General features: G+C 40.7%; 1 protein-coding gene across 7 annotated transcripts in view; it reads right to left on the bottom strand.

Moving 5' to 3' along the window:
* Positions 1-21638, bottom strand: part of FAM110B (family with sequence similarity 110 member B) — a 114755-nt gene that overhangs the window by 46905 nt on the left and 46212 nt on the right. The window contains exon 1 of one of the 7 annotated variants that reach the window (XM_074577068.1): positions 11807-12078. The exons of 4 other annotated variants lie outside the window; for them this stretch is intronic. The gene's annotated coding sequence lies outside the window, so the exon portion shown is untranslated. Of the gene's footprint in view, positions 1-11791; positions 12079-21638 lie in introns of those variants that run through there. 2 more of the 7 variants (XM_074577070.1, XM_074577071.1) reach the window with 2 other exon arrangements.

Below are 21638 nucleotides of genomic sequence, written 5' to 3'. Positions count from 1 at the left end.
CTGAAAGAAGGCCGCTTCCCGCTGAGAGGCCACAAAGCAACGCTTCGAGTCTTCCAAAATGACAGAGCTACCTTTGCTCCCACAGCCACCACACCTACACAAATTATTTTGAGAAACACCAGAAAAATACATAGCGAGTTTGTTTAGGACCTTCAATACCAAAGAGCACCATAAGAAGTTGTATTTCATTTCAGCATTCTTTAAGCTGTCCTTTATCTTGTATTAACGTTATTTTTTAATCATCCTTCACAGGACAATTTGTTTTTCTAACTGACGGTAATTCTCATTGCACACAAATCCACTCATCTAGAAATGCCACTGGACTAGACTTGTTCTCTGTAATCAGTGAAGACACCTCAGCAAGTTTCTGTTGTGTTACAAGCTCTTGCCTACCATCTGCCCAGAAAAGTCTTCCCAGAAGATGCGATTCTCCAGATGCACTGTTACAAGTATATATGCAGGTCCTTCTGAAAAGACCTTTTTCTAGGTCTTAATTGAAGAGTTACTAATATTAATTTTGCAAGATTGCCTGGTGATACAAGGTAAACTAAAAGAAGACCATAACACAGTGGAGCACACTGAACTGATTTAACAGTATTAGCTCTTCCCTGGTGGAAAGGATGTAAAACAAAGCAAGAAGATAACTGTTTGAAAGCGTAATGACAAGGTGACTTAAGATGGCATTATGGAGCCGGGAAACCAACATTTTGATAATAAATGAGAGATGATAGATAATGCTAGGATATCTTATCAAGAGTTTCAACACTGAGTACAAGAGGGAAGAAAGAACCAACAAAAAGATGTAAAGAGGGATGATATGATCAAAGCCACAGGCTTGGGAAATGCTCTTTCAAGCAATATACAGAATTGATGTAAGTGGGACAAGGCCGCTTTCATCCAGGCTAGAAAAGCGACAGCGCAGAGCTTCAGAAGCAGGGTGAGAGACACGGATGGGAAATTTCACAGCGCGGGCAGACAGGGAAGGCTGCATCTTGGACATGCTACATCAGGAAAGTCTTCAAGATACTGGCTTCCCCTGCCTGTGAGGGCCACGGGAGAAATAAAAGCAGGGGTAGGAAGGACCAGTCAGTTTTTATTCCACGGATCCTGTATTTAATGACCGATTTTTAAAGCATCCATTTTTCATTATTATTTTAAAAGATTAACAGGTTTAAGGCCGGAAAAGAAAGATATTTTCTGATTCAAGTGGATTGCAGAATTTTTACCTTAGGGAAAAATTATGAAGCTAGTGTAAGTGCTACTTTGTCTAGGAATATCATCATAAAGGCTCCTTAAGACATAAGGCTCTCAGTAGGCTAACTTAATAGCAATTGCACTAGCTACGCAAGAAAGTGACCTTTATTGATAAGAAACATTGGGACACTTCAGAGGTTTTAAAAGACCCTAAAAGCAAATTCAGATTACAGCTGAGCAGATGACAGCTTTAACATTAACCCTGTTTTTATGTACTTAAAAATTACACAGATAAAAATCACATCTACACAGAAATAAAGGTCGTAATCTAACTGTATCAGAGGCAACTCAACCATTCAAAACTTATGCAGACTATTTAAGGACTTACTTTCAAGGGAAAGTGCATTTAAAGAAGTACGAATCACCTCAGGTGACAGCTCATGTGAAATAGGGATGGGATATTAAGCAAGTCCCCCTGGACTTCAAAATTATGCTAAAATCGTGCTTGATACAAGAGGGATTGAAACAGAATTACATGTAGTATAGTTTTGCTCTTTGAAAGGGAAAAATTCAATTATTTTTCGAGGCTGTAACAGTTCTGCATTCGTAACTGGGCCATCCGACTTCTCGCACCACTGCAAAAAAAAATTGAAATGAACCAGTGGTAAAAATTAACCTCTTCAGCCTGTTTCTCAGTATTAGCAACTTATTTTCTAAATGTGGTAACTCAATTTTGAAGACAAAATGCAAATGGGGTCCCCATAAGCATCACTGTAGCTGGGTTTCTGTCCTCTTTATGAAAACACACAGAGCTTCCAAACTTTTCCAGAGCAGAGCAAGAGTGCTGATGCAGCGGCACAAGGCACAGCATCGTGCTTCTGACTGAAAGAAACCAAACTTTGTAATGATCTCAAGAAGTCACTGCTTTGTCAGTGTTCTGCCCAAAAGCACCTTGGTGTGAATCTGCCTTTGTCCAACTTGCAATTGCTGTTCCAACCAACTGGCAGGTTTCAGGAAGAAAACATCCTAAAAAAGCAGCTGACCCAATACCTTCATGATTAATAAAAATCCCTTTCCTCCTGTGAGGAAAAGCAGGAAACTCGCACCCCAGTACATGTTGCTTCCAGAAGCAGTGTATCACTTAAACCGTGTTGAAGGTCTGAGATCAAGTCCCTAAAACTTGTAAACTCTTCCTTGGGGAACACCATGTAAATACCCCAAGTACCTGAACAGAAACTCCTTCTGCCGCTTCTGTCACCTCTTCCCTGTGGATTTTGGAAGTCCAGGACCATGCAAGAAAGTGATGGTCACACCGGTGACAGCGCCAAGCCTATCTCAGGCTTATGGGGCAGCTTGATTTATAGGCAGGTCGCACTTTTCTTGAAGTATTTCACATCAAATGTTTGCGACATTTCCAGCTACATCATGAAAAGGAAATGAAAAGCAAGTTTTACACTTCAAAAATATGGAACGGGACCTTTTCTTCTTGCTTCAGATGGCCAAACAGTCCTTGAAACTGAAATTCACAGCACATGTGAGCATTATAGACTTGGGGAGAAAAGGGGCTGGAGGACAGACAGAGGAAGGGACAGTTTTAAAACACAGGCACAGGAAGGGGAAAGAAGAGCAGGGAAGGGAAACCCAAGCCTGTCAGTACAAACCCATCCCTTCTTCACTCCTGTGAAGGATTTTCAAGAGACAACTGCATGGACTAAAGTAACCTATTCAAGTGTAAAAAGCCTACCCGCTAAGCTAAAATTAAACAAACAGGGGGGAAAATGGGACAGTTTGTAAGGATTAAATGATATATCTGATTAATTTTTGAAAATTTAAACAACAAAAAATGTTCAAAACTTCCAGTGGCTGTGATTGAAGCTGATGTGTTAAGCATGGAACTAAGCACGCATCCATAAATAGAGATTTGTTTCTTTCATCTTCAGAACAGTTGGGTTTTTTTTACTATTATTATTATTTTTGCCAGTGCTTCACTGTCTTAGAAATGTCTAAGTAGCATTTCTAAGATGTTATGCCAAGACCTGTGAACAAGCAGGAAAAAGTAAATCCCATATTTGAACACAGGGCATCGGAAGAGAAAACATGGCATTGCCATATATTTAAATAGAAAAAATCCACATGCTCCTGGGAACAGAGATAATGGTTTCTGCAACTTCAAATACAAAACCTCAGGTCTGCATGCTCTGTCACTTATCAAGGCCAAGATGTAAACAAAGAAAACTACTTCAACCCCAAACAACGTAATACTAATGATGGTGGTAATTTAAACAAGGAGATAACTGACTTTAATGGGGGCTGAAAAGGAGAAAGAAACTGTGTTAATGCTATAAGGCAAGATTCATGGCTTTGAGGGGACACGAAGAGCTTTGTGGGGAAAAAGGAATACTTGCAAAGTTATCCAATTCATGCTACAAAGGATGCTCATAGACAGCTTCTTCCAACACCGCCCCTATGGTCACCTCATGCTTCTTTCGTATATTCCAAAGAGACTACAGGGAATTTAGTAGTCAGCCTTGTCCAGCTTCCTAGTTTTCAGCAACGCTGTCAGACCTCCACAACTACCGTGGGCTGCAGAAACAGGGCTGAATACCAGCAGAGCAGTAATTATGCGTATGTCGGACTCCAAAAAGTATTTGCATAAATAGAAAGTGTCTGGAGAAAGTCCTCAACTCAGGCCAGTTTTTCCATGTTTACTACTAAATTTGGAGCTATGCTTTTGAGAAAGGAGAGTTTAGCTGAGGGTTCACCTCCCTCTTCTGACCCAGAGCCTTTTGGTCTCCTCTTTCTTTCATGCAGATCTCTTTCTGGGCAATTTGTGCCCACTTACATATAAATGCGGACCGTAACAAAGATGTAATTATGTATAATAGTGCCCAACAAAAGTCATCTAAGAAAAATTAAACTTTCTCTAAAGCAGTTTTCTCTAGTTTTTTTACTATACAGATGTAGCATATTATTGTGAAAGGGAAAAATATCTCAATGTGTGCATGAAACATAGAAAACCAGTGTGGCCTGGAAGAAATGGCATTTGTATATTTAAGAAAAATACAAAAACATTCTCCTCCTCCCTTTTCCATCTCTCATATTGTCCAGTTTGTCCTAGCTTCCAGGTACGTTTACACAGCAGCCAGAAATAGGTAGGTGTATATGTATCTACGCATGTGCAAATTCATACCTAAGGACAGGTATAAAATGTGAAGTAATTTTGGATAGCAGAACTAGTATAGAAAAAATAACTTGCCTAGAGTTTCAAGGCCTACTTGGTCTGCTGTTTGGAGACTTCTAGTTACAGAAGCACAGAACAGCTGAGGCTGGAAGGCACCTCTGGAGATTGCCTAGTCCAACCCCTTGCTGAAAGCAGGGCCACCCAGAGCAGGTTGCCCAGGACCCTGTCCCAGCTAGGTTTTGAATATCTCCAGGGATGAAGACTCCACAGCCTGATAAACCTCTGCCAGTGTCTGGCCATCCTCAGATTGAAAAAAAAAAAAAAGTGTTTTCTTATGTTTAAATGTAATTTACTGTATTTCAGTTTGTGCCCATTGCCTCTTGTCCTACCATGGGATACCACTGAGAAGAGCCTGGCTCCATCTCCTTTACTCTTCCCTGTGAGGTATTTATATACACTGATAATTCCATACTTAATTTTAGTGAGAAGCAGAAAAAGAAAGCTTTGTACAGGATCCTAATGCTTCCAGTACTATGTTCTGCAAAAGCCAGAAGTAAGAGTCGCTATAAATGGCAGATGTACATATTTCTTGAAGATGAGGGAAGCATCAATCCAGTTTCAGCAAGCTTGCAAAAATAATCATGGCAATTCAACACCAGATGGATTTAGTATTTGTAGATGTATTCTAAGAATGGATGTGTTTTAAGAGTTAGTTGCAGACATGCCTTTGATGCAAATTTAGGCTTCAGAGTCATGCTGAAGTAAAATAAGAAAGTGTATGTTGCTTTGTAGCATAAGGAAAGAGAAAACACTTGCAAAAACTCTGGCTCTTTAGAGAGCTAAAAATCACAGTCAATAGTAAAGAAGCATCCCATTTTTTCCACACGTACCATAGGAAAAAATCCTCACCAAGCCCTGCTACTGATGAAGAACCCAAATCCTGTATACTTTAGCACGGGATGGGGGCACGATCTGCCTGACTGTTGCTCTGTGAGGATTTAATGAAGGCACTCTGCAAAACCTCCTCCTAGCGTAGATCCTCTGGCAGGATCCTTCAGGCACCCAGTGCAGCACGTGTGCCAAGTAGCCGGCACAAAAAAGAGCAAAATGTGACTTTAAGGCAGTAAGCACCCACACGGCTTGGAGCCCCGCAGGCAGCAGCGAAGCTGTCAAGGTTCAGGTCAGTAATGTGCCACTGCTGCCTGAGACACCCACGAAGAGCAAGAGGGGCAGAAGCAGCTCCTTGGGGCTAGCTCTTACAGAAGCATGGTTGCTGTGGGCTACCTGCACTGAGGCATGATGAAAAGGAGCCCCATTTGCAGAAACGATCAGCAAAGCTCCTTAATCACATTGGAAAGGCCTGATCTAAAGATGACATGAGGATGACAGGAAGATGAACAGAGATGCTTGCTTCCAGTAAAGAGGTAATAGGCTGAGAGGAAAAAAGCAGATATGTCAGACTTGGAAAGGTCAGGGGTAAGACTTGTATTTGTCAGAATGAGCTTTCCAAGCAGGAGCCAAGGACAACTTGCTCCAACAAATAAATAAATAACTGAAAAAATATCAAGCATCTTGGGTAAGAGAACTTAAATTCTTCACCTGCGTGCTGTCCTTGGGCACCTCTGCCTACAAAGTATTTTGGGATATCCACCCCCCAGAAAGGGAGTGGTGACTGCAAAGATGTCAAAGACCACATGGTTGAATGGCAGATAGAAGCTGAAAGGCAGAGAGATAGATTGGACAGAATGGGGGAAAAAAAAAAAAGGGGGGGAGATTTGAATGGAAAAATGGGTCAGATAAATTTAGAAAGGAGGTGACAGCAAGGCAAGAAGAAGAAAATTGTGGGGGAAAGCAAAACAAGAGGCACCAAAACACTGAAGGACAATGCATCGTCTATTTTGAGGTCCTGTTCTGTTGCACCCACCGTGGTACCTGCCTTCCACATAAAATTACCAGCAATCATACCACCCCTGCTGGGCTTCACCCGGTCCCTGGGGAGGTAGGTTGCCACACCAGCAATCTCTGTACTCCACAGTATGCTAAAGGGTGTGGGGGGACGGACGGATGGACAGACAGGACACACAGATGGGACAGGACCATGGATTGCAGTAGGGTTGATGTAACAGTAATGTAAGAGAAAGGGATGCAATTTATCAAGTTCCTCATATGCCTTCTGACTAGACCGCTGTTGTAATGTCACGGCAAAAATACAAAGCTGCACACTCATTTCCAGATGACTGCAATGCCCAAAATACCCAATGCCAATTACCACGCTGAGACAGAAGGAAATCATCCTTACCCTGGGAAGTTTGTGCTGTAAGTGCTTATATAGACAGGAATAGTTATACTGACCTTATAATATTTTTCACTCTTTTTAAAGACATTTGTAGTGATGGTTTATAATCCTAAAAGCACAGACTGTTCAGCCTACCTTGCAAGCCCACAGTTTGTGGTCATATAAAAGATGCTTCATCTTTATTGTCTCTGTTTCTCCATTCCTCTCTAGCATTTTTCTGCCTAGATTATACAGGCAGGAGACACTTTGGAACAGGGACTGTATCATATTATGCATTTGCATTATAGGCAAACACAGAGATGTATTAACATCTCTCCTTCAGTACCATTACCTACAAAACCAGTACCAAGACCTTAAACACAGACCCTGAACAGATGCAAGAGCCAAATATTCACAAACTTGTAGATATGTGCATACCGTGGAAAACCTGGATATTCACATTTCTCTCCAGTTAAATGTCACTAATAACCTACACAAGTTGCATTACACATTGCATACCTTTGCTACAGAATGTGTTTCCACAGACTTCCTAATGAGGGAGCAGAACAGCCTCATCTTTGGGCTGGTCTACCAACTTCCAAAATGCTAAGCTCCCTTAAAAGAGAAGCAAGAATTCAATATCCTTCTTTGCCATTAATTGGGATTTTGTACTACACACATTTACATTAGGAAGGTATGAATGGATACAGTAAAATCATTCTACAAGACCCAACAGATACACAGCCAAAAACATAGATGGCCATATAATCATCAGCAGTATAAATAAAATACTGTTTCAATTAATAAATCAATATACCACAGAAGTATCAGACAACTGCATGACAGGGCATAAAACCAAATAATGTCTGCTGTGGAATGGAATGGACAATTCGTGTTTAAAAATTACATATTTACAAAGTGAGGATCAGGGTTGGAAGCTTCAGGTGCTTCGTGGAAAGGCTGTAGCAAGTAGTTGTGCCTACAGGTGGCTGAAGCACGTCCATGAAAGGCATCATGAAAGTGAGACAGGAATCTCGTTACCAGGATTACGCAGACAATAGCATCCAGGATTACTGATTGCCAGTTACATTAAATCTATCAAGCCGCACTTAATACTGCAGGTAATACCTTTACAAACAATTGAAATTAATCATAACAGGAGATTAAATGTAAAATAATAATAACAATAATAATAACAATAACAATAATAATAACAATAACAATAATAATAACAATAACAATAATAATAACAATAACAATAATAATAATAATAATAATAATATCTATTTTGTTTTCAATTCACCATACCACTGCAGCTGTGAGAACTGCAAGAAAAAGGCATTGCTGCTTCCATTCCCTGGTCTATAAAACACTACCTTCCTTTAAACATCACAAACGTTTGACACGCAGATGCCTGGAGCTAGGCATATTTCATCCGCTGTTTAAGTTCCCGACTCCACATAGTTAGTCCCCAGAATAACTTGTGCCAGGTGAGCAAGAGCCCTGTGTGAGGGGAGGGGAGGGCAGGACAGACCTTCCCCCCTGTGAGTCCTTGCCTGTGCCCAGTCCCCAGGCATGGGAGCATCCATACCCCCAAACTGGGGCAGCAGCAGCCTAAATGTGGTCACATTTCTGACCCCGTTAATTTGCGCTGCTGCATTGGTGTGGGATGACTGGCACGACAATAAGGCCTTCCCAACTTAATGCACACCTTGCCGAGTCTGCAGAGGGAATCTCCGCTGAGAGGGTTCATCCTGAGCCTCTCCCACCACCCAGCCCAAAAGTTTGCAGGTTTAAAAGAATAAAAAGACGTTCACCCCACAAAATACAGAAAACAGGCTATTGATTTCCCATGAACTCTCTAAGTGTTATAATAAGCATTTATAGATGGGCTATTGAATGTCTCGACCATTTAAAGAGACAGACATTTCATCAGCAAAGCAATAATTAGAGTTGGTTCCAAAAACAGGGGAAAGGGAAAAAGGAGCTTTAGGGCATAATGCCACTTTCCTCATTCTAACGTAAACCTTTACACGTATATCACTTACTGCTACTCAACTTAAAAAACTGTAAAGCATATAAGTACAAATCCTGCAAAATAAACACTGGTAATACTTTAAATCCCTACAACTGTTTTTCAGGAGTATCTCTTTCATTGCTAACAGACTACTCAAAAAAAAAAAAAAGCATTAACCTTAAGCATCATCTTTCTGCTTAGGCTTGGCACAGTATGCAAAATTCATTTACACATGTCGCAGTAAAAAGACATAATACCTTAATAAGCCCGAGCTAGTGTAGCACTGTTTATCACAGGCACCCAGTTTACTGCATATATCCATCTCCAGCTAGCAGCCAAAGCTAGCATTGCTGAAAACACTACTCTTCAAGGAGGAAGCATATTTCTATTGGATTATAATGAGAGTAATGGTATGACACTGAAAGTGCTAACAACATATTAATTTCTACACAAACACATATTAGTGTTAGATAGTATAAGTGATTCTTCACCAGCTATACACATAAATTTATGAAACACTTGAGACATTGATTTTTGCAACATACGTTTGTGCCCTTACAATACCTATGCATGCACACACACACACGCTCTCTTTCTCTCTCTCTGCATTCCTGGTTGGAAAGAATAATTTCCCTTTCATGTAACAAAGGACTTGGGGATGTATCTACAGGGCAACATATCAGAAATAAGAACAGTTCACAGAGGTGCCCAGCAAACATGCAATGCACGCCTCTCCTAACAAAGAGTAATTAAAAACTTTTACATCAAGAAACTCACTGGAAAAATTCAGAATATAAAATCTCATGCAGAATAATCTGAAGATTTCCTGTAGCAATACGCTGGTTACAGTTAAAATATGTTCATAGCAACAAAGATGACAACTTTTTTAGAGAGTAATCCACATGAACTGTTGCTTCAATTTGCTTCCTTTGTTTACCTAGGAGAAAAACGAGGTTATAACCCAAAGAGAAATGATAACAAAGTAGCTTCCTTCCTGTTAAGGTATTGCAAGTTTAAATTACACTGTCACCAGTTCCAGTTTCACTACTGTCATTTTTTCTGGTGATGTTTGCATAGATCACCACAGCTCTTTCTGGAGGCAGAGATGTCCACACCTAAATAGCTGCTGGTGCAGCATTTCAGTTCCAGTGGGTGGTGGTATTCCCCATATCCATCACCCAAATTACGCTAACTTTTACAGCATTTTTCCAGCTATGCCTTATGTTACTTACAAATAACAATAGCTCAATATATGGAATAGAAAATATCAGCCTCTCATCTCTTGAAAATACACTGTCTGGATATGGCAAACATAATACAGCTGGGCATATTACTTCCTACGTTTCTTTATTACTAACATCGCCATTATTTACTCCTTCATGGGATGCTGTTGCAAAGGTCATAAAGATGTAGATAAATTACTTCAGGTAAGCCTCTGTTAAAAAAGGCAGAAGGCATAGTTTAACTGAAAACCTCTTTAAGACGCTTTTGCTTGGTAAATTGGAGCAACGAGGTTATATGAAACAGCCTGAGAACAACATGCCTTCAGATTCCGAGTCCTCCCTGTCCAAGCTTAACTGTTACCATGCAAAAATGCCATTTTCCAAGTCTACATTGACGAAAACAACTTTGGAAATAAAACCGAGGTGAATGGAGACACCAAAGTAACTATTTTAGCCAACAGCAACAATCAAAAGAAACTGGTATGTACCAGCTGTGATTAAGCCCCCCAAATACTCTTCCTTCTGAATATGTCATCACAAATAATTATAGTAATCTGTTGTACCCACGACCATATAAAGTTAGCAAGCAAATAAATGCTCACATTTAAGGGTATCAGGAGGTAACAGTTTCATATCACATAGTTCAAGAGCAAGCAACTTAAATTTTGCTTTGGTTTATACAGTAGGAAAAAGACAAAACCCTCTTCCTGGATAGGTGCAGGGGGAAGAGTGAAGACTAATACCAAAATAGCTCCCGTTCCTAACACCTTCCTGATCCTGGCTGAGACAATCTACTCGTACCTCAGACGCATGGTGGCAGCCAGCCAGCCAGATGACTGGTGACTTAATATACAAGTTCATGTGGCCTCTGGAGTCTGACACAGACAAGGGCATTAAGTTTGAGGTCTCAACAGTCAGCCTCAATGTTCAAAAGTCACTAAATGAGTCACGACTACATTAAGAGACTTTTTTAATATATACATATACACACACACACTTCATGCTTGCTTCCTTCTGTTGTGAACAGCTTTCACTGTAAGATGTGCTCATTAAATATGCATGCTTTTTATAGGAAAAGTTGTGATCAATTGATGCGTAGGTCAAGTATGAAAAGAACTTAAATGGCTATGACGCTATGATAAATACTGTAATAGCCTCAGAATCACAGATGAAAAAAATTGGCATATCTATCTTGTTTCATTCTACTGCTGAAGGCAGTTCGGACAATAAACAAGGCTTTGGGCCAAAATTCAGCCTTTGAGAACAATACATACATAGATATATATAGATAAAGGGATAATAAATGTGTATGCAAGCAAAGGATATACTGCAGTCTACCAGGCAGAGGGGCTTTAGTTTCATTTTGAAAGCCACTTAAAATAAAACCCAGTGAATGAAACAAAGAATCCACCCAAACATGAAGGCTCCAGCATCTTTGTTGAAAGAACAATAGCATATTACTCCTCATCCTTCTGTCTTGTGCAAGAGAACCATCAAGATAGTTATTGCTGTGATCAAATTAAAGAACACTTCACATAATTATTCTTTAAACTAATCACTATTTATAAAGATTTATATTCATGTGCCAGTAGTTATAAATGCTCAAATTCAATTGCTCTGCAGAAAACATCCCAGCAAAAGAAATATTTCCATTAGCATAACAAAAGGCAACCAGTAAAACCACTCACATGCACAGGCTCAAAATTTCAAATCAAAGCAGCATTCCTGTATAAATACACTCTATATTTGTACTAAATCCACTCTAATGATATGTTTTGTAATCTGATGGCTCTCCCGCCGGAGTACGCACGATATTAATGAAAGCAAGATCAAATTAAAACAGATGACATGATTAACAGTATTCATTTCATGCATGACTGTTTTACCGGAGAGATAAAGACCTGAAAGTAATTTACCACCAAGTAAAACTCCTTCGCTGACCTCTCCGCTGGCAGCTAGCGGTCCTTAAGTACTGATGCTTTGCAACAAAGACCAGTGCCTTTCATCGGGGAGGGGGGGCTTTCTTTTACGCTACGAGCTGAGCACCTCTCTCCCCTCGCATGCACACAGTACCTCTGTATCTATGTCTGTAATGCAGCATAAAGATTACTGGGGAAACCTATCAAACCGGCAGGCAGCAACCTCGCCCGCCAATAAGCGCCGGGCACATGCAGAATCCAGCACATGCTCGCTGGGGCTCGCACACTGTCACCGCTGCTTAGCGGGCTGCTCATCTAATTATAGCCGTTTGCCGTAGCGCAGGGCTGCCGAGGCACCGCGCGCGACGAAACGAGAGCTTGAACATATTACACCTCGCAGCCGAAAGCATCGACATTTGGGATTGCTATTTGCTTGGGTGGATAAAGACAAAATTCCTGTTTGGGGTTTTGTTGTTGTTGTTTTTCCTGAATGATTCGCCTACAAGGGGGTTTGTCTCCATCTCTGAAAAAAAAGATATATTTAGGAGTGCTCGTTCAGAAGCTGACCACTTGTAGTTTGCTAGGTCTATTAGAAAACAATAAAATGCAGCAGTTTATTCCGCCAGTAAGAATTCTCATTCTGAACCTACATGTTACCATCATGTACACATTATCAGCACTGTATACACAACAGATCTCAGACGGGTTTAGGTACAGTGCTTCGCTATCTACAACGTAGACCTCGGATGGGTGAGGCCCCACAGGCGGGCTTTCAGCACACAGTAGCCCCACAGAAGTCAACAGGACCCCCTCTGTCCTTCACGTTTACACGTGGGCAGATACACAGATGACCCGAGGGCTTCTATGTGCATCGGCACGTAAAGTCCTAACTAAGCTTTCATGAGGCTAGGGTGGAAATGCCAAGGAAATTTTTGCCATTATGCAAAACAACTGAATTCATTTGGAAAATACTTAGTGTGAGCAAATACTCCTTAGAAGTAGGGGGAACTAACTCAAGTAAGCATTACACACATCTTATAAATATGTAAGTCCATAAAACTAAGGAGTGTTATGATCTAAGAGACCATTGCGTATTTGAAAGATGCTGAGAGCTTCTAAAATATCAGGTAAATAATCGTGAAAAAAGATATAGGCACTACTGTTCTTTAGTCTTCCTTGGTAGCATGTTTCAATTAATCTTCGCTCTGATTAGCACAAATCAGAAAACAATCTTCTGAAGTTTTCTGTTCCCACGTGGTTCATGTAATTACCTAAGCTCTGCTCTGACCAGAAGGTTTTCAAACATCGGTGCAAGGTGGAAGTACACAGCCCGTTTCTCAGAAGTGCCAGGGCCAGCTGTCTCTTGTGAGATACAGTACCCTTTTCATGATCGATATTGCCAAAAATATCATAATGCTACAGCATTATGCATACACAAACTTTACAATGCATTTTTAAGATGTTCCACTAAGTTACACATAAAACACATCCATAAACATTATACTTAAAAGACCCCGAACCCCACTGCAATGATGAGTTCCCATATGCCCACACCAGCATTTTTTCCTAATTCTTTACTCTTATCACCAGCTCCATACAGTATAAGGCACAGTCCAAGTGCATGATATTCAACGTTGTTTACAAACATTTTCATCTATCATGCTTACTTCAGTACAAAAATTGTAATTGCTACTACATAAAAATGTTACCAGTGGAACAAGACTTCCATGTGGTAACAGTGCAAGACCATATTTATTGACAATATGTAAATAGCTGTGTCACAGCTTCCTTAATCTGCCAGTGAAAATTGCTCATAACGAGTCGCTCTGTGCTAGAAGCGGACTTCATCTCTGTAAGAAAAAGATTCTCAAAGCTATATATGGCTAGAAATAAAAATGAAATGCAGGAAGACTGACATTTTACCCCTTGATTCAACTTGCAGTCAACATTAAGTTTTGTGTTGCAATAAACGAAGGAGGCTATTTTAATAAGTCTTCCTTTTCAGATTACATCATCTAAGGAGCTCATCAATTTTTATAAACTGTGCTTCTTTAAAATACTGTAAGAATATTACAAGTTTCTCAGCAGTACTGCTTGAAGCCAGAAAACTATATATTTTATGAATTAAAGGGAGGAGGGGCAGTTATACAAAGGTTAAAAACTTCATTTAAAAAGAGTTCAAGAGACATGGGAAGAAGAGGTGCCCAATTATTTGATGATCAGATCCACAATGATTTTTCTAACAACATTTCACCAAAGGTAGCAACAGGGAAAACATGACCAATAGCCTTGACCCTACATCCTCTGATCCAGCGACTGGGAATGCTCAGTTTGCTAAACAAAGGAAAAGATACACACACACAAAATAAAGAAAATCAAAAAGACATAAACCATTCCTTGAATCTAATTCACCCTCACAGATCACCAAAGGTGCCTACAGCAGGTGACAAAATGACTGAGAATCCTGAAACAGGAATTAAACAGGCTTTAGCTGCCACAGAACTCTCAGTTTTGGTTCCCTCCCATGCAAGCTGCTAAGCCTGTGTGTCCCCGTCTCTGCCCAGCAGCTCCCCAAGCCCTCGCTGCTCCCTCCTGCATGAGTCCAGCACCGCTCCCCAGTGGTTTGGGTCCTGCATTAAGATGTTTCCCCATTGACAGCTGCTAAGTTGCATTTCAAGAGACACCTACTTGTCTCTGCCGCACAGTCAACAGTCACTAAACCTCTGTGCTTAGCTTAGGAGACCAGTCAGAGGAGTCCATATGTCAGTCTTGATTTAACAGTCACTTCTAACCATCCTGACAATGTGCTGGGCAAGAAAGGTGTGGGGAACAGCACTGCAGGTCTCATGTTTGGAGCCAGTGGTTGTACATGAGGGTCCACATTCATCAAAGGCAAGTGGCTAAAGCTCCAACTGAGAACCACACAGAGCACCACCAGCCTTCCCCACTGCCCGTGGTGACCCCACACGAGTGCCTGGCCCATGCACCAGACCTGGGATAGGATACAGCCACGTACAGGCGTGCCAGGAAGAGTGGCCAAGAGAGGTTTCATGAGGACACAGTCACAAGAGACTCCTCAGCTCCAGCAAGTCTCTGTTGGAAGTGAACAAATTGTTAAAGGTATGCGAGTTGGCCAATATTCGGCAGACTTTCATCGAAAGCAAAAGCCTGTCCCTGGCACAAGTCACCCGCCTGTGCTAAGCTTCAAGTTCCTGCTCCTCTGCATGAAAACAGAAGGTCTCTACAATTGTTTTTTAGAAATTAAAAGCAAGGGAGTTCTTCTCTAGCCCTGTTCCTTGATAGAACAGTTTCAATCAAAATTTTCCAAAACCATATGGTCTGAGGCAGATGCCCATCACAGAGGGGAGGAGAGAGGAAAACGTATGGGGGTATGATGAATTCATCATATGACAGTGACACCAGCATCTTGCAGTGAAAACCGCCTAGCTAGCACATTAATGAATCTTACACTTAATTTAGGCATATGTAAGTGAATTAAGAGACAGATTACTATTTCAGGAACAAATAACTTTTTACTATGTTATGATCACTTTTATAACTACTTGTATATCCAATGATTTCAATACAAAAATATTTAAAATAAAAAAAATCTGATGTGTCTTGCAACTGAACAGTTTTCACTCTGGATACCATTTAACCTTTGACTTAAAAATATACCAAATATTGCTTGGAAACTGCTACTGCTCAGTTACTTAATTAGATTTTGCAATGTATAGTAAACATATGGAATGAAAATGAGCTGAGCAAAACGGCTGGTGAATCAACATGTTGTATTTCTGAAGGCAATAGCGTGTATATTTCCAAGCTGTAGCCTTGAGAGGTTGAACTGAACCAATTACTCTAATGAATATTTTACTTGGCTTGATGCATTCATTAGACTTTTAGAACTAAGCTAAACCATCCCATGGTTATGTATAAATAACAACAACAAAATCTTAAGATTTTTGTATGGTATCTTTTACATTTACACAGATTAACAGATGAGGGGACAATTTTCTCTTCCACAAATTTTCCTAAATTTCAATTTTTCTTCCTCAAGAAATTTATCTAGGATTTTCTTTTTCTTGTGAAAACTACTTTTGACTTTGCAATAGTTGTTGAGCTCTTTCCTTTCCTAGCAAGTAACTGGTAGAGTTTGGGAACTCTGCAGATTGGTGGTAGACTCATCACAAGACCCATCATCTTCATCCGTGGAGAAAATAAGACATGGACCTACTGTTTGCCATATAAACTTTTCTTAAGAAGTCACAAATACCAGGCTTCAAGGTTGGCACTCAGCATGGGAAAAAACTATGTTAATTTTATGAAGCACAGGGACATTTCTTGGACTGATGCCAATTTCAATCTGTAAGACGGCAGTTACCTGTACATGTGTGGATATACATGTGTCACTGCCGCTGATCATGTTTTGAAATTGGTCAGTTAATCTGCAACTTTAGGACTTTTTTTTCAAATATGCTAATTATATCTCTAAATGTCCCAGACAGCAATTCCTCTGAGAATACTCCTACAGAGTATTTTTTTTTTTTTATAGCATTCGTATTCACTTGTTTCCCTCAGAATCATAAAAACCAAAAAACCCCAAATGCCCACATTCCAAAGGACATTACCATCCCTCGCCTCCCCAGACCTACACATTGGTAGTACAGTCAAAGACCCAACTGACTGAAATGCAGACACCAGTCCCTCACGGCCACCTTGGAAAAGCATTGGAGGAGCAGTTAAACTGTCAGCGAGGTGTGTTTCATCCTACCACTGATGGATGCAGTAAAGAAGGATCTGAAGTGAAGCCTGCAGGAGGTTTTCTATGCTGAGCACTTGTATGCTGCCCACACAGACAGACGTGGAAGACAACAGTATTATTCTGTTTGCATCCTTAAGAACACAGAAATCCCAAGTTAAAACAGTAAGTAATTTTAAAAACTTCACATCACCCTGAAACATGCTTCCTGCCACATGTCACTCCAATACATCTCCATCTTAATGTCAACCTTCTATTTCTTCTTGAGTTCCTTCCACTTTTCCTTCAGTGCAGTGTTTTCTTCCACCTCTATGCTGTATTTCAGCAATCACCTCAAACTATACAAATATCCTTCATGCCCCCTTGTCCTTCCACCTTACTTATTTTTCCCTCCATTACCTTTCCTCACAGCTGGCAGCACAGATGCAGTATGAACTGCCCATTTCAGAAGGCAACACACCTGTCAGCACAACTGAGACCTTCGCAAGACCAAAACACATGTGCCTTCTAGCCACCACTTCATGACCTCTGGCTGACCAGGTAGGTGGCCACAAAGTTGGTGAACCGCAGCAAGGGACCACAGCCTTAAATAGCACATCCATACCATGGACCCCATATTGTGCATGCCTGACTCGTCTAAAATTAATGACCATGACCCTAGTGAGCCAAAGATTGTAAAATATAGGGCAAAAAAAGCAGCCTCTGCTTCCAAACAGCCAAATGAGAAAGACACATTAGCAGACCATAACAAACAGGTTTAAAAAGAGAGAGCAATGAAAAAAAAAAAAAATGAAGCATGATTGATGTAAGATGCAGAAGTCCTAACACAAGGTATAATGGTAGCAAAAGTCAACTGCTCACAAAGACATGGGAGGTTAAATCTACATCGGAACAAGCCACAAGAGGGCTTCGTAAGTGGAGATAATATTTTTTGTACTTGATGTGGTGGAAAATAGGGATCCCGAGAGCATCCCTTAAGCCAGAAAGCTGACAGACAAGTACAGATTTTCCTCAGTGGAAGAGCAGAAAAAAAGAGCTTGTAATATAATAAGTATACTTCCAGTACCTCCACATTATTAATCTTCATCACCACTGCTGGCACTTTCTTTTCCTTCTCTATTTAGTATCATTTTCACCATGACCACCTTACTGCAATGGGTGACACAATCTGATGCTGAGTATATCTTACTGAGATATCTACAGACTGGCCTGGGAAAACTTAAAATGCAAGTCCTCCATTAGAGGACAGGTGTAATTTTTCAAAAATGCTACGCTGCAAAGAGCGCAAAAGCTGAAGGATGAAATGCAGCATTCCTCCCTTTGAAGGAGAAACTCCTGCAAACAGATTTGCTCATTTCTGTAATTAAGAATGTTATTTCCAATTCTGAGTAGAAAGCGAGGCTCCAAGGCTTCCTTTGATCTTGCGTGATGACAATGAAGGCCCATCAAGATTTCTAAAGCCCATTGTTGGTTTTTTTTTATTCTTCAAAGACTGTTTTCTGCTCTCTTACATCTCTCTATGCGAGAAGGCGTTTATGTTGAGCTGCAAGATGGAACTAGAAAGCAAGTCAAGGTGCGACTGTTGGAACATGAAGTGGTTCCTCGCAGACACTAATGCATACAGGCATTCGCTCCAAAATCACCCCGCTGCCAGCCAGCTCACCAGGAGCTCAGAGACTGCAAACCTTCGAGACTTCAAGTCTCCAGTCCACACCCGTAATTCAGAGTTTCAGAGCAACTCTCAGATATTATTACTTTACACAAGAGTTGAAGACGTTCAGCACAATGAATCCCAGAAGAAAACTACCTTTGAATGGAATGGCTTTGGTTATCATTTCAAGGCCAACAAGTTTGAAGACAGCCTACTAAACTTCAAATGTAAAATAAATTTAGATTTTAATCTTAGAAAGATTGTTAATTTAATGACTAGAAAGTGCTTCCATATAAAACCAGCAACTGTGACTTGCTATACCAGAACCCAGTCTCATGAAGCTCTTAAAAGAGACCAGAAGCATTTTGCTGGCACAGATGAAAAGCCTCTCCAGGAAGAGCAGTTTAATTATTTAACAGAGCAAGCCAAAAGCCCTTTTATGAAAGAGTCTCTACATAATGTTCCTGAAGAAGAGCGTACTTACATTTCAGGCAGCTTGTAGACCTAGTAGTTAGAGTTTGTGGGGCAGATAAGATCCCAGGCTCTGCTTCCAGGACTTCTTGTGGCTTTTAGCCAACCCTCTAATGCAAAATGAGCACACAAGTCACATAACTAGGGCTATGAAAAATTAGTATAAGTGGCGACAGACAAGTGCCCACACCAAGCCTAAGACTCTCTCTCCTTGTTTTCCACCCTTTTTGGACCATTTGAGCAGACACTCCCCTGTCCTCGCACAGCGTTCCAACTAAGGTGAGGGGGAGAGTGATGATCCTACTAAAACTAGCACAGGAGGTAGGGAGTGCTTTGAAGATGGGAAACATGCACCAGGGGAACTCAGTCACATCCTGGGGACAAATTACTTACTGGTCTGCCTTCTCAAACCTTTCTTGGGCAGAACAGCAGGCATTTTCTTCACTTCCCCTTACCAGGCCTGGGGGCAAAAAATGTTGCCCAATTTCTCCGCAGCGCATGCCTGCACAGCATAGTAGCCTCACACAAGTCACCACTTGTGATACTACTGCTGTTGAAACCCAAAATTTCTTCAGTTGACCATCCTCATGAAGTATTAGCTGCTCAGAAAATCAATCCCAAATTAGATGGAGCCTTTTGTCCCAGCTGCAAATCCTCAGCACTTCCAGAATAGATTCCTAAAAACACCAGCGTCAGAATCTTCAGTTTTACATTAACCGAAATGCAAGTACATAACAACCTTTGTCTCACTGGCACCACAATTTAACACTGCTGAGACACACATCATTTTAGTAGGCATTTATTATTTTAGCAAGAATTTATATCAACATAATATCAGGAATAAAGCAGGCTAATGGTTATGGGTCTGAACCTAGCCTTCACTGTGAACTGAAATACAATTTGTGCGCACAAATATGCAGCAAGTATGCCTCATCTTTTCTAATACTGTATTGTCCCATGATGGACAGTACGTGTTTGAGATCATTGGTTTCCCCCTACCTCAAGCAAGTGATGTCTCTGTGGTGAGTCTAAAAGTCCCAAACACGCCTGAGGTGGAAAAGGAAATCACTACAAAACCTTAATAGCATAACAATAATCCTTTTTTGTCCCTATAGAAATCAGGTACAAACATGAAGAAATAGGTCAAAAGGCAAACACTCAAAATTAAGTGAAGTCAGAACTGGAGCTTTCAGGGTGTCTCAAACATGTACCTCCTGCATGCTCTACGATAACATAGTCTTTAGCGATCTGAACAAGTAAGTCTCTCCTTGCTCCCAAAACTTCTGCCTCAATCAGGGTCTAAAGAAGAAGCTGCTCCAAAGCTAATCAGCAAATAAACCAGACACTGTTATTTTCAAAGCAAATTCCAGCAGCCTGTAGTCAAAACATAAGCAGCATAACCACAGTAAAAGGGCTTCTAGAGAAGGGAAACATGAACAAGTTTCAAAGTTACCTAAGTATTTAACACTGACTTCACTGTAGGTATTATTCTATAACAGAAACACCATAACTATGAAAAACACTGTATAACTTAAAAAACATCATTATTTCTATACACAGTTGGACTGCCGCATGCAATACCACCATATTCCCCACGCTAGGATAAATATTCGTATTTGGAAGGACCCAGGGGAAGCGCACAGTACTGTGCATTGTACTGAGTTTTCACACGGATCAGTTCAGCACATAAAGCTACAGCACATGCATGGCTAACCTGCAAAATCTAACCATTTATCTCATTAAAAGTAGTTAAGCTATTCTGGGTACTTACAACTGCCCCTTCTATATAATTCTGCATCTGCTTCATTAAAACCAAATTGAAATAGCTTTGAAATATTGATGTTGAGGAGAATTTAGAAGGCTTGTTTTCTCTTTGGGTACTTGGTATGACTATAGTCTTCTCTTGCAGTAAATTAGTACACTATGGCAGGAAGCAGTAGCTTCTCCTATTGTTTTGCATCTCATCAATACAATGGGACAAAACCCAAACAATTGATCTATGAACACTTTTTACTTTTAAATTCTAATTTACAAGTTAGGCTAAAGATTTAACTATGTTTAGAAGCATCTACTCATTCAGAAGATGAGATTTAAATTGACATTTACAGATCTGAGATTACATAATGGAAAAGTCTGAAAACTACCTTTTACAGTAGTCACAATTTTTTTAGATCTCTATACACGTTTCTTCAACTCCCAATGAAAGGATTCACAGTAAAACCAGAGACTCCTTTAAATCTTCCAGTGATATTGTATACTAGAATATTTCACGTCTCCCATTCCATGACACCCCTCCAGTCCTCCTGCAGCTGAAGTCTGAGTTAATGTTCAGCAGAACTTACAGGTAACTTCCTCAAGTAAATAAAAATACAAGAGAAGAAAGTACCATAGAATTGCTGAGGTTGAAAGGGACCTTTAAGATCATCAAGTCCAACCTTTAACCTACCCTGACAAAAACCACTTCTAAACCATGTCCCTAAGTGCCCCATCTACCCTTTTTTTAAACACCTCCAGAGATGGTGAATCCACCACCTCCCTGGGCAGCCTATTCCAATGTTTAATAACCCTTTCAGTGAAAAAATGTTCCTTAATATCCAATCTAAACCTCCCTTGACGTAACTTGAACCTGTTCCCTCTCGTCCTATCACTTGTCACCAGGGAGAAGAGGTCAGCCCCCATCTCTCTACAACCTCCTTTCAGGTAGTTGTAGAGGGTGATAAGGTCTCCCCTCAGCCTCCTCTTCTCCAGGCTAAACAACCCCAGCTCCCTCAGTCGTTCCTCATAAGGTTTGTCCTCCAGACCCCTCACCAGCTTTGTAGCCCTTCTCTGGACACGCTCCAACACCTCAATGTCCCTCTCGTAGCGAGGGGCCCAAAACTGAACGCAGTACTCGAGGTGGGGCCTCACCAGTGCCGAGTACAGCCAAACTAACGGGGATAAGTGAG

The sequence above is a fragment of the Larus michahellis genome, chromosome 2, assembly GCF_964199755.1.
Source record: "Larus michahellis chromosome 2, bLarMic1.1, whole genome shotgun sequence".
Classification (NCBI taxonomy): domain Eukaryota; kingdom Metazoa; phylum Chordata; class Aves; order Charadriiformes; family Laridae; genus Larus; species Larus michahellis.
The sequence above is the reverse complement of the archived record's forward strand: the minus strand, read 5'-3'. Positions and strand labels throughout refer to the sequence as shown.